Source organism: Zalophus californianus, chromosome 6 (assembly GCF_009762305.2).
Source record: "Zalophus californianus isolate mZalCal1 chromosome 6, mZalCal1.pri.v2, whole genome shotgun sequence".
Taxonomy (NCBI): domain Eukaryota; kingdom Metazoa; phylum Chordata; class Mammalia; order Carnivora; family Otariidae; genus Zalophus; species Zalophus californianus.
This window is the reverse complement of record NC_045600.1, coordinates 24,830,044-24,842,187: the sequence shown is the minus strand read 5'-3', so window position 1 is coordinate 24,842,187 and position 12,144 is coordinate 24,830,044. Positions and strand designations below refer to the sequence as shown.

General features: G+C 47.1%; 1 protein-coding gene across 17 annotated transcripts in view; it reads left to right on the top strand.

Annotated features, from left to right (window-relative positions):
- TMEM63C (transmembrane protein 63C) overlaps window positions 1-12,144 on the top strand; it is a 125,318-nt gene that overhangs the window by 55,287 nt on the left and 57,887 nt on the right. The window lies entirely within an intron of this gene.

Sequence of the window (12,144 nt, the reverse complement as noted above, 5' to 3'; positions counted from 1 at the left end):
GCCTTTTCTCATATGCTTTCAAAGAAAGGTTCTTGTCGCCATCCCCCTCTTGGCCTTGAGAGAGAAACTTTGGATTTGGGTGATGGACCTGGGGAAACTGAGGCCCAGGCAGGGGTGCTGTGGTTTCACCAAGGTCACTTAGCAGGGCCCACAGAGCTGTCCTCCCAGGCACTGCCTTGACCATCTGATGCTCTCAGGAGCGGCAGGGGCCAATCTTGCTCTCTGGACCTCTGGTCCAGTTTGGGGTGGACCACCCCACTGCAGGGCCCCCTTTCCCCATCCCTGAGAATGGAGGAGGTTACAACTTCTGCATGGGCTCTAAGGTGTTATGGGTGTGAACACTGCAAGGATAAGAATTGTCTGGGGACGGGAGAAAATCGCTGGTGAAAAACGCTCATCTGAGCAGAGGGGACTGTGGGCCTCTGCTACCCTTGTGGGTTCAGGGAGAGAGGGAGAGTTGCCTTCTGGGAGAGGAAGACGCGAGGGAGCAGCCCAGTTTCGGGCTTCAGTCTCTGTACCCGCCTTGATGAAAGCCACCTGCAAGTTCCCAGGCCGCTGTGGGAAGGCCAGGGGACCAGGAGATGGACTTTCTCCTTTGACAGTCTGTACCTCGCTGGAGAGAGGCTGGGGAACCACGGTGGTGAGACGACCTTCTCTGGACGCCACCCCCTGTCATGTGGCGTCTTACCTTGCCCTCTCCCTAACTCCTGTCCCCAGGGGAAAGGGACTGCTGTTGGATCTGTGGCTCTTGGAGGTGAGCTCTTCCCGAATTCACCTTGTCCTCCTGTCTGAAGCAGATGCCTTTCTCTGGAGGGAAACTGAGGTAGGGAGAGAGCTATATTTTATTGGCGAGCTAGAGCCAGCCAGCGCCATGGTGCAGGCGAGGAGACTGAGGCACAGAGGGTATAGTGAGTTGCTCCAGGCCTCTCACCTACACGCGGGTCTCTACTCCCTGGCCCACCACAGGGCTGTGGATGAGGCCCCTTCCTCTCTCTTCTCCGTGCACAGCCCCCAACTCTGGTAGAGTGAGGCCTTGAGTACCTCCTGAAAGGTGGAGGGGGCTGTCAGTGAGAGGGGACAGCTCCAGCATTTTCTCCTTCTTTACGAGATGTTTTCAAGTTAGAAAGAAAGAAGCAGCTAGAAAAGGGGAGCCTAATCACTCAGTTATCTTCCCATTGTGCTGCCACAGGAGACACACGGTTTCTGTGGGGCTCTCAGGGGCAAGTGCACCTCTCCCTCCTGCCCGTGGGCCAGCAGTTGTGACCACAGCTGGGAGAGGACCCATGGGGCCAGTGACTTCAGTTCCTTCTGACAGCATGGCCGGGTGGCAGTTTCTGCCCAGCCCAGCCTTATTCTGAGTGAAAGGGAGTTAGCTTGTGCCTGGCGCCTGAGGTGGGGCTCTTCGGACACACCCCCTGAGCACAGAGACCCTGAAGCCAGACCCTGGTGATTCTGCAGCATGGCTTGGGCTGCCTGGGGATCACCAGTAACCACTGAGGTGACCTGTGGAAAGGGATGGGGTTCCCAGTAAACCAGATCAGAACTAGCTGCCCATGGGCTGACAGAACAATGCTGGAGAGAGAGGAGGACCCACCGTGTGCCCAGCTTCTCTGCTGGGATGCCCTGAGGGTCTCCAGGAGGTTGGCCACTGCCCGTGGTCCTGGGAAGCTGGTGGTGTGTCCCTCCTGGCCCAGCAGAGGTGGGGTTAGGCTGCAGAGAGGCTCCTGGCTTGTGGGAGAGGAACCACTCGCGGAGGAGCGTGGCTTCTGGTTCTGGACCAGAGCCCCTATTGGCTGGCACCCCTGCCCTTGGTTTTCCTACCTGACAGCTGGGCATGAAAACACCTTCCCCGGCTGGGTCAGAGGGCTTTGGAAACATGTCACAGATTTATTACAGACGGGAAGTGTTATTCCTGGAGACTGCGGTGTAGATCGAAGCCTGTCCCCTGTGGCCAGTCTAGGGCACCCCTCGAAGGCTTGGAAGGCAGGCCTTCCCTCCCCAGCGTACCTCAGGGTGTGTTTTGGCCCTTGAGGGCTTCCGTTCCCCTGGGTTGGCCGCCTGTGGGAGTTGCCAAGATCCCCCCCGCCCCCCGCAGTAAAGAGTAAAGTACTGGTGACTGGGGGCACAGTGGACCTTGCTGCCAGCCTGTACCCTCCCCACTGACTGTCACAGCCCAGGGACACTCTCTCTCCTCTGGTTCTTCCTGGGAAGCAGCTGGTGGAAGAACCGTGGAGATAATGGGCTAGAAAGTGCTGGGAGCTCTTTGCCAGGGTGCAGGAGTCCATGGGGCCTTCAGGGCCTTGGGCAGGCTCACTCTGGGACCGGCTGTAATGAAAATGCTCTGAGGAAGCGAGATCAGCAGCTTTAAGACACCGATTTGCATGAGGCAGGGCCCCGTGTCCTCTCTTCTCTGTCCTGGGAGAGCCAGGTTTTCTTGGGTTACTCACCCATCAGCATGGGTGGTGCGGACCGGACTCCCCATTCTTGCCATGAGTTGGCTGGTGCAACTCGTGCAAAATAGGGCTGCAGGGGGAGCTGGGATGAGAACCCGGGCAGCTCATGAGGTACCGTGGGGGATCCTTGTCATAGAGCTGTCTAGACTGCTGTGGGCAAACTGAGGCAGCTTTTGAGAAGAGCACCTGTGGCCAGAACCCTGCGCCCTGTGTTTCTAGGGCAGGGGATGCAGCCAAGCTGCCGTGTTACTTCCTAGCACCCTGTGGCTGCTGAAACATGCAGAAGCAGGGTTGGCGGGGGTGGGGGGATGCCCGCGGTCACCCCCTGCCTCCTCCTGGTGATCCAGATTGTTCCAAGAGGGAACTGAAGCCTGGGCCCTCTTGCAAAACCAGGATCCAAGTGTCCTGGGCCCCCACGGTCTGTGTTTCCCACCCTCCCATCCTGCTGTTCTGCATGAGCACTCTCAAGGCAAGGTCAGCTGAGTCTTCTCAGAATTGTGCCCAGCCAGAGGGACAGTGGCCTCAGGCCACGGGATCCTGTCAAAAGAGAAGGGCATCCTGAGGTCTTTGGAGATACAGATGGGCTAGATGTGCCTGTGGCCACTTGGCTGAGGATGTGACCGTGTGCTGGTCTGATGTGGGGGCCTCATCACCTCAGGTGTCCGAGTGGCAATGACTGGACCGTAGGCTGGAAATGCTGCAGAGGGCAAATGAGCCCCGTGTGGACACCAGCTGGCCTGTGTTGGTGGGGCATGGAGCATGAGGGACAAGTCACACACAGACACCTTGTCTGGGGGGCACTTGGGAGTTGAGTTTCCACCTCCTTCATTATCTGCTTCACTTTTATCTACGGGTCTCCTGTTCACAACCTGGTCAAATAATCCCCGCTGCAGGGGGCCAGCCAGAGGAGGAATGGCAAAAAGCAGAAAGGCGCGCATGCCTGTGTGTGCTCAGGGACCGGGAACCCCCATCTTTCCACGCGCCCCTCCTTACCTGCCCAGTGGCAGGCTGTCCAGGGTCTTTGTGCTGGCCGGCCATGTTCTGGTGGCAGTGGCTGACCAACGGTGCTGATTGCTTCGGGCACTGTTTGAACTGAGCTGTTCCCTCCAAAAGAGCTGGCAGATGGGGAGGTCTTCTCAGAACCAGAGGGGGTGTGTGGGGCGTGGGGGACGGGCGTGGGGGATGTCTGTCCTTCAGTAGGACCGGAGCCCTTCTGGGCTGGGATCTCATGTGCCCAGACCTGCAGACTCGGACAGGCTTTGGGGAGAGCCGCTCAGGCAATGGAACTGAGTGACCAGTACCACTGACTGACTTCACATTCCTTGTGATTCCTTTAATCCAGGGGAGGGGCAGAGCAGGTGGGAGTAGCCCACTTGATAGATGGGAACGCTGAGGCTCAGAGAGGTTTTAACAGGCACAAGCGTGCACGCATGCACGCACTTGGGCACCAAAGTGGCTGAACCCAAAGCGGCTCCAGGCCTGTCTGACTCCCGTGGCGTGTCCCTTGTCCCCAGAGCATGGCCGACATCCTCCGCTCACCTGCTATCGCTGCTGCTGGTGGTTTTGCTGAAGTGGCTTAAGGCGAAAGGACTTGGAAGTGAAGGTCGTGCGTGTCTCTCCCCTTTCCCTCCACTCTGGGCCGGGTGCCCAGAGCCGGACTCTGCTGAAGGAAGCAGGGAATATGGAAGGATGGGATTCCCACCCCACCCTCACCCCAGGCCCTGGGGCGCACCGCAGCCTTGATCAGAGGGGCTGAGCTACGCAATGGGAGGGAATTCAGTGCAGGGGCCCTGGCTTCGTGCTTCCAGGAGGGTCTCCCCAGTGCCCTGGCCTGGGCACCTGCCTGGAATAGCTGGGGTGGAGGGGGCAGGCAACGATGGCTGGGCCCCCAGCGCCGCAAAGTGGAGGACTCGGAGGGGCTGAGTCCCAGCGCTCTCCTGTGGGTCTGGGGCAGAAGTCCAGGCCTACGCCTCTTCCAGGGCCAGGGTGTCCCAGTGATTTGCCTGCTTATCAGGTGAGTCATCTTTGAGCCCATCTCTGACCTGTCACTTCTCACTGACGCCCAGAGCCCGCCATTGGAGGCTGAGCTTGGATTAAACCCAATTACCTTTTCCAGCCTGTCTTCCTGCTTCCTTCCCGCTTCCCACACACTTGCTCTGGCTCAGAGGCTCTTCCTGCTTGGGATGGGGGTTGGATCAGATCACCTTGAAGATTTTACAAAATACACACCCTGGGCTTTTCTACCCTTCCTTCCCGCTCATGCTCATCCCTTAGCTAAGAAGCACCACTCTGGCACATCAAACGTGCCCGGGCTGTTTGACCCACCCCCTCCTCCCGGCCCAGTCCTTCCGTCATCCCCATCCTCATTCGGTCAGATCCTCCCTGCCTTTCAAAGTCCATCTCACATGTCACCTCCTCCATGAAGCCTTCCCTGGATCCCCGCCAGAGGAGGTCTCATAGCCTTTAATGCACTTGTCCCATTAGCATCTGTCTCTTCTGCTAGACAGTGAGCTCATCATTCCATTTGTCAAGCATTCATTGAGTGCCAGTCCCACACATGCCCTCTGGTAACTCGTGAGGAGGCGGCAGGTAGGCAAGTCAACTGATCATGGCAACAGCTGCAGAAATGCTAGATTAATGGCGGGACGAAGCACCAGGGGACGTTTTGGCAATGACATTCAAAGCTGAAAATGTACATACTTTATGACCAACAGTTTCACATCTAGGTGTATGATTACCTCGAGAAATTCACGCGTGTGCGTGAGCAGACAGTTCCAAGGATATTAGGGCAGTAATGCTGGAAGCACAAAAGAGGTCTCCACCTCAGTATCATGGTGTCTACAGTGATGGAGCAGACAACTAAAAATGTGATCTTACGCAGCAGGTAAAACACATGGAATTGAGGAATTTTATGTTTTGTAGCTTATACCTCAATAAACACACATGCTATCTGTATTAACATAAATAAATCTCAAACAATATTGCAAGAATAGGAAATTGAAGAATGATACCATTCACGAACATTTAATTTCAGTGGAAATCACAAACAAAACAAAACTTGGGATTTATGGATACAAACATGTTGCAGTAGCTCCTAGATTCCCACTTATGGTGGTCTTCGGCGAGGGAAAGAAGGAGCTGGTGCTGGTGGATAGAAGGAAGGACTTTTGGGGGTTGGGGGGATGGGTTAGCCTGGTGATGGGTATTAAAGAGGGCACATACTGCATGGAGCACTGGGTGTTAAATGCAAACAACAAATCATGGAACACTACACCAAAAACTAATGATGTAATGTATGGTGATTAACATAACATAATAAAATAAAATTTAAAAAGAAAAGAAGGAAAGCCTTCTAATTTGTCAGTAATGCTTCTTTTAACAAAAAAAGATCTGAGGCAAAAATGACAGAATGTTAACACGGGTTAATTCCATTGGTTTTATTCTTTTAATTTTTTTGTATTTAAAAATTTTCAAAATTATGGGGCGCCTGGATGGCTCAGTCAGTTAAGCATCTGCCTTCAGTTCAGCTCATGATCCCGGAGTCCTGGGATGGAGCCACATCCAGCTTCCCGCTCAGCCAGGAGTCTGCTTCTCTCTCTTTCCTTCTGCCCCTCCCCTTGCTTGTGTGCTCTCTCTCTCAAATAAATAAATAAAATCTTAAAAAAAAGTTTTCAAAATTAGGGGCACCTGGCTGGCTCAGTCAGTGGAGCCTGCGACTCTTGATCTTGGGGTTGTGAGTTTGAGCCCCACATTGGGTGTAGAGATTACTTAAAAATAAAATCTTAAAAAAATTTTTTTTTTCAAAATTAAAAAAAAAAAAATGTAATCTTGAATGTCAGAGGAAAGGCGTCAACTTTTCCCAGGGAAGCCAGGAAAGGTTCCAAGAAGAGGTGACAGCTGGGCGTTGAAGGCAGGGTGGGAGTTGTCGGGTGTTACTGGATGTGGGGGACTTGTGAAAAGGAGATGGAGGATGTTCAAGGCCAGGGCATATGTGCAGGGGCTCTCTGCACTTTTTAAATGTTTTCTGAACGCCCCTCCCTTGTTACCCTCCTCATCCCCATTCTGATTCCTGCTCTCTATCTCTGGGCTCTGCACAGTCAGTAGGCTACTGTTTAAACAGCATGTGTCATTGGATGATTTTTTAAGGTCTAAGTAATCTAATGGGCGTTGGGGGAGGAGTGAGCCAAATATGTAAAATTGAACATTAAAATAGGGAAATAGCCACTGATACAGAGAAAAGAGAAGGAATTCTTGGAGAATACTGTGCTTGACCACATGTAAATTCAGTTGAAAATCAGCGGAAATGGATAGTTTTCTGAGAAGATATAAAACACCAGTTTGACCCCAGAAGAACTAACTAGAAAGCCTGAATGGACCAATAATCATGAGAGAAACTGAGTTTTCATAAAACTCCACCCCAAAAACCTGAGGTTTAGCCAACTTTGAATTTTTATAAACCTTCAAGATAAGGATAATTCTTTGTTTTTAAAAAATATTTTACTTATTTATTTTGAGAGAGAGAGAAAGAGAGAGAATCCCAAGCAGACTCCATGCCCAACCCTTGATTCGGGGCTCGATCCCATGACCCTGAGATCAGGGCCTGAGCTGAAATCAAGAGTTGGATGCTTAACTGACTGAGCCATTCAGGCGCCCCTAATTACATGATTTTTAAGCTTTACCAACCAGACCAGATCATAGAGAAGGAAAGATTCCAAATTATTCTGTGAAGCCAGTACTACACTGACAAAGAGCACCAAAAAAGAGAAAAATTACTGAAAAAAATCTAATTTATGAATATTGGTGAAAATTCATAAATTAATAGCAACAAATAGAATCGCACAGCATTATGTTTAAAAAACGAATACACCACAAGCAAGTGGGACTATCTTGAACAAAGTAATAGGTCAAAAGAGGTGAAAAATCACATAAACAGCTCCATAAATGCTAAAAATGGCTTAAAGGCACTTGGTAAAGTTCAACATATGTCCCTGATTGTATCTCCCTTTTTTAAATGTTTTTATCATTTTATTTTATTTTCTTGCATCATGATAAGTATACCTTTTAATCCCCATGCCCTATTTCACCCATCCCCCCACTGCTAACCACCAGTTTGTTCTCTATAGTTAAGAGTCTTTTTCTTGGTTTGTCTCTCTTTTTCCTTTGCTCGATCGTTTTGTTTCTTAAATTCCACATATGAGTGAGACCATATGGTATTTGTCTTTCTTTGACTTATTTCGCTTAGCATAATACTCTGTAGCTCCATCCGTGTCATTGCAAATGACAAGATTTCATGCTTTCTTATGGCTGAGTAATATTCCATTGTCTATATATACCACCTCTTCTTTTTTTTCTTTATAACAGTTTTATTGAGATATAATTTGTACACCATACAATTCACTCACTTAATGTGTGTCATTCAATGCTTTTTAGTATCAGAATTCTACAACCACCATCACAATCAATTTTATAACATTTTCCTTACCCCAAAAGGAAACCCCATACCTATTAGGAGTCACTCTCCATTTACCCCCAAGCAGCCCTATCCAATCGCTAATCTACTTTCTATCATTAAAGATTTGCCTACTCTGGACATTTTATATAAATGGCATCATGCGTTATGTAATCTTCTGTGTTTGGCTTCTTTCACCTGGCATAATGTTTTCAAGGTTCATCCATGTTGTAGCATGCATGATTACTTCATTCGTATGGCTGAATAATATTCTGCAGTGTGGTTACACCACATTTTATTTATCCTTTCATCAGTGACGGGCATTTGGGTTGTTTATACTTTTTGGCCCTTATGAATTATGCAGCCATGAACACTGGCGTACTTTCTGTGTGCAGGCATATACTTTCAATTTTCTCGGTATACCACCTCTTCTTTATCCATTCATCTATGGATGACACTTGGGCTGCTTGCATAGTTTGACTATTGAAAATAATGCTGCTATAAACAATGGGGGGCATATATCCCTTTGACTTAGTGTTTTTGTTTTTTTGTGGGTAATAGCCAGTAATGCAATTACTGGGTTGTAGGGTAGTTCTATTGTTAATTTTTTAAAGAAGCTCTCTACTGTTCTCCATAGCGGCTGTACCAGTTTGCATTCCCACCAACAGTGCATGAGTGTTCCTTTTTCTCCACATCCTCGCCAACACTGTGTTGTTGATTTTAGCCATTCTGACAGGTGGGAGGTGATAGCTCATTGTAGTTTTGATTTGCATTTCCCTGATGATGAATGATATTGAGCGTCTTTTCATGTGTCTGTTGGCCATCTGGATGTTTTCTTTGGAAGAATGTCTGTTCATGACTTCTTTCCATCCTTTAATTGGATTATTTGTTTTTGGGGTATTGAGTTTTATAAGTTCTTTATATCTTTTGGATACTAACCCTTTATCAGATATGTCATTTGCAAATATCTTCTCCATTCAGTAGGCTGCCTTTTAGTTTTGTTTCCTTTACTGTGCAAAAACTTTTTATTTTTGATAGAGTCGCAATAGTTGATTTTTGCTTTTATTTCCCTTGCCTCAGGAGACATATTTAGAAAAATGTTGCTATAGCCGATGTCAGAGAAATTGTTGCTTGTGCTCTCTTCTAGGATTTTTATGGTTTCAGGTCTCACATTTAGGTCTTTCATCCATTTAGAATTTATTTTTTGTGTATGGTATTTGTGTATGGTATACAGTTTCATTCTTTCACATGTTGTTGTCCAGTTTTCCCAACACCATTTGTTGGAGAGACAATCTTTTTCCCATTGTATATTCATTCCTCCTTTGTCGAAGATTAATTGACCTTACAATTTTGGGTTCATTTCTGGGTTTTCTGTTCTATTCCGTTGATCTATGTATCTCTCTTTGTGCCAATACCATACTGTTTTGATTACTATCACTTTGTAATATAACTTGAAATCTGATACCTCCAGCTTTGTTTTTCTTTTTCAGGATTGCTTTAACTACTCAAGGTTTCAATTTTAACTTTAATAGGAATAGATGGATATTGCATAACATAATTTTATGCATGTATGGGTATGTGTGCATACAGATACACGCATACGAGGGAAAAATGACCACTCTTACCTTAAACATTCTTTAACACTCCTCTAGAAGTACGCTCCAATACAAATTTTGGAAAATAGAAGTTATAAAAGGAGGCTAATTTATCCATGAAGGTTGTAGACAGTAAGATTAACTACCTGGAGAAAAAAAGAACAAGGTCATCCACTGGAAAACTACGAGAAATAATATAGGAATATAGTAAGATGACTGCTAATAAATATCAAAACGGTACTTATGACATATAAACTTTAGCCTCTTAGAAAATATAATGGAAGGAAACATTTACAATATCAGTAAAGGCATTAAACATAACTGGAAGTCAGTCTAACTGGAGGTGGCAAGAACCAGTCTCGCTACTGCTGTTCACTTCTGGTTCCCCAGCACTTAGAGGAGGGCCTGACAATGGTGATAAATATTTGTCAAATGGTGAGACTGGCTCACAGATCAAGGGAACAGAAACGTGTATCTATTTTTTTTTAAAGATTTTATTTGTTAATTTGACAGAGAGAGACACAGCAAGAGCAGGAACACAAGCAGGGGGAGTGGGAGAGGGAGAAGCGGGCTTCCCGCCAAGCAGGGAGCCCGACGCGGGGCTCGATCCCAGGACCCTGGGATCATGACCTGAGCCGAAGGCAGATGCCTAACAACTGAGCCCCCCAGGTGCCCCCAGAAACGTGTATCTCGACAGAGACCCAAGCACATCTGAGAGGCAGTGGTGATCATAGTAAAAGTGTTCCACTGTCCTTGCGTGGGGTGTTCCGCATCTGTGTGTTGGGACCAGTTGGGCTATAGTGTTGTATATATTCAAGTCCTCTGTGTCCTTATTGATCTTCTGTCTGGGGGTTCTACCCATTATTGAAAGTGGTTTATTAAAACCCCCTCCTCTGTTGAGTTACTATTTCTCCCTTCAGTTCTGTCTGCATCATACATTCGGGTGCTCTGCCGTTAGGTATGCATATATTTATAATTATCATCTCTTCCTGGACAATTGACCTTTTTATCATTATGGAATAGCCTTCTTTGTGCCTTGGAGCAGTTTTGGACTTTGCGTCTACTTTGTCTGGGGGCGGTGTGGCCACCCCTGCTCTCTTTTGGTTCTCATTTGCAAACAGTATCTTCTCCCATCCTGTTGCTTGCAGCCTGTATGTGACTTTACAGCTTTACAGCTAGTTCCGGTGAGTCTCTTACAGACAGCCCCTTATCCGAAATAACTCACTTAATCCTCACAATAGATGGTGCTATTGCTGCTACCCTTTTTAGACGAGGAAACCCAGGCACCAGAAGGTTAGGTAGCTTCTCTTAGATCCAGTGAAGCTGGAATTTGAACCAGCACTTGACTTAGAGGTTGTGCTCTTTGTGTCCATCCTAGTACATGGTTAAATTGAGATTTTGAGTTTAGAGGGAGGGTGGTGGGGTGGAGGGAGGGAATAGATTATTCCTACATGACTTTGGGGCAACTCTCTAGCCCCTTGGGGGAAAATAAAGCTGGGCCCTACTATACTTCTTACACCAAAATATATTCTAAAAAAAAAAGATTAAAACGAAGAAAGAAAAAAAATCTGAACAGTACTAGTGGAAAACAAGGGCGAATATTCTTAGGATGCTCTAGTAAGAAATACTTTTGACTACAGAAAAATATGAAATTTCTGTAAGCCAAAGATGACATGAATAAAATAAAAAAGAGACTTATGACAGTTTGCAATACACATGACAAAAAGTTGATTAATTGCCTTAGTTTAGAAAAACCTCGTAAAAATCAACATCTCTTGGCATCAGGGAAATCCAAATCAAAACCACAGTAAGATACCACCTCACACCAGTCAGAATGGCTAAAATTAACCACTCAGGAAACAGCAGATGTTGGTGAGGATGCGGAGAAAGGGGAACCCTCTTACACTGTTGGTGGGAATGCAAGCTGGTGCAGCCACTCTGGAAAACGGTATGGAGGTTCCTCAAAAAGTTGAAAATAGAGCTGCCATACGACCCAGCAATTTCACTACTAGGTATTTATCCAAAGGATACAAATGTAGTGATTTGAAGGGGCACGTGCTCCCCAATGTTTATAGCAGCAATGTCCACAATAGCCAAACTGTGGAAAGAGCCCAGATGTCCATCGACAGATGAATGGATAAAGAAGATGTGGTGTGTGTGTGTGTATATATATATATACATACATACATATACATATGTATGTATATATATGTATATATATATATATATAATGGACTATTACTCAGCCATCAAAAAGAATGAAATCTTGCCATTTGCAACAACATGGTTGGAGCTAGAGGGTATTATGCTAAGTGAAATAGGTCAGAGAAGGACAAATACCATATGATGTCACTCATATGTGGAATTCAAGAAACAAAACAGATGAATATAGGGGAAGGGAAGGAAAAATAAAATAAGATGTAAACAGAGAGGGAGGCCAACCATAAGAGATGCTGAACTCTAGGAAGCAAACTGAGGGCCGCTGGAGGGGAGGTGGGGGGATGGGGTAACTGGGTGATGGGCATTAAGGAGGGCACTTGGTGTAATGAGCACTGGGTATTATATGCAATTGATGAATCACTAAATTCTACTCCTAAAACTAAAAATACACTGTATGGGGCGCCTAGGTGGCTCAGTTGGTTAAGTG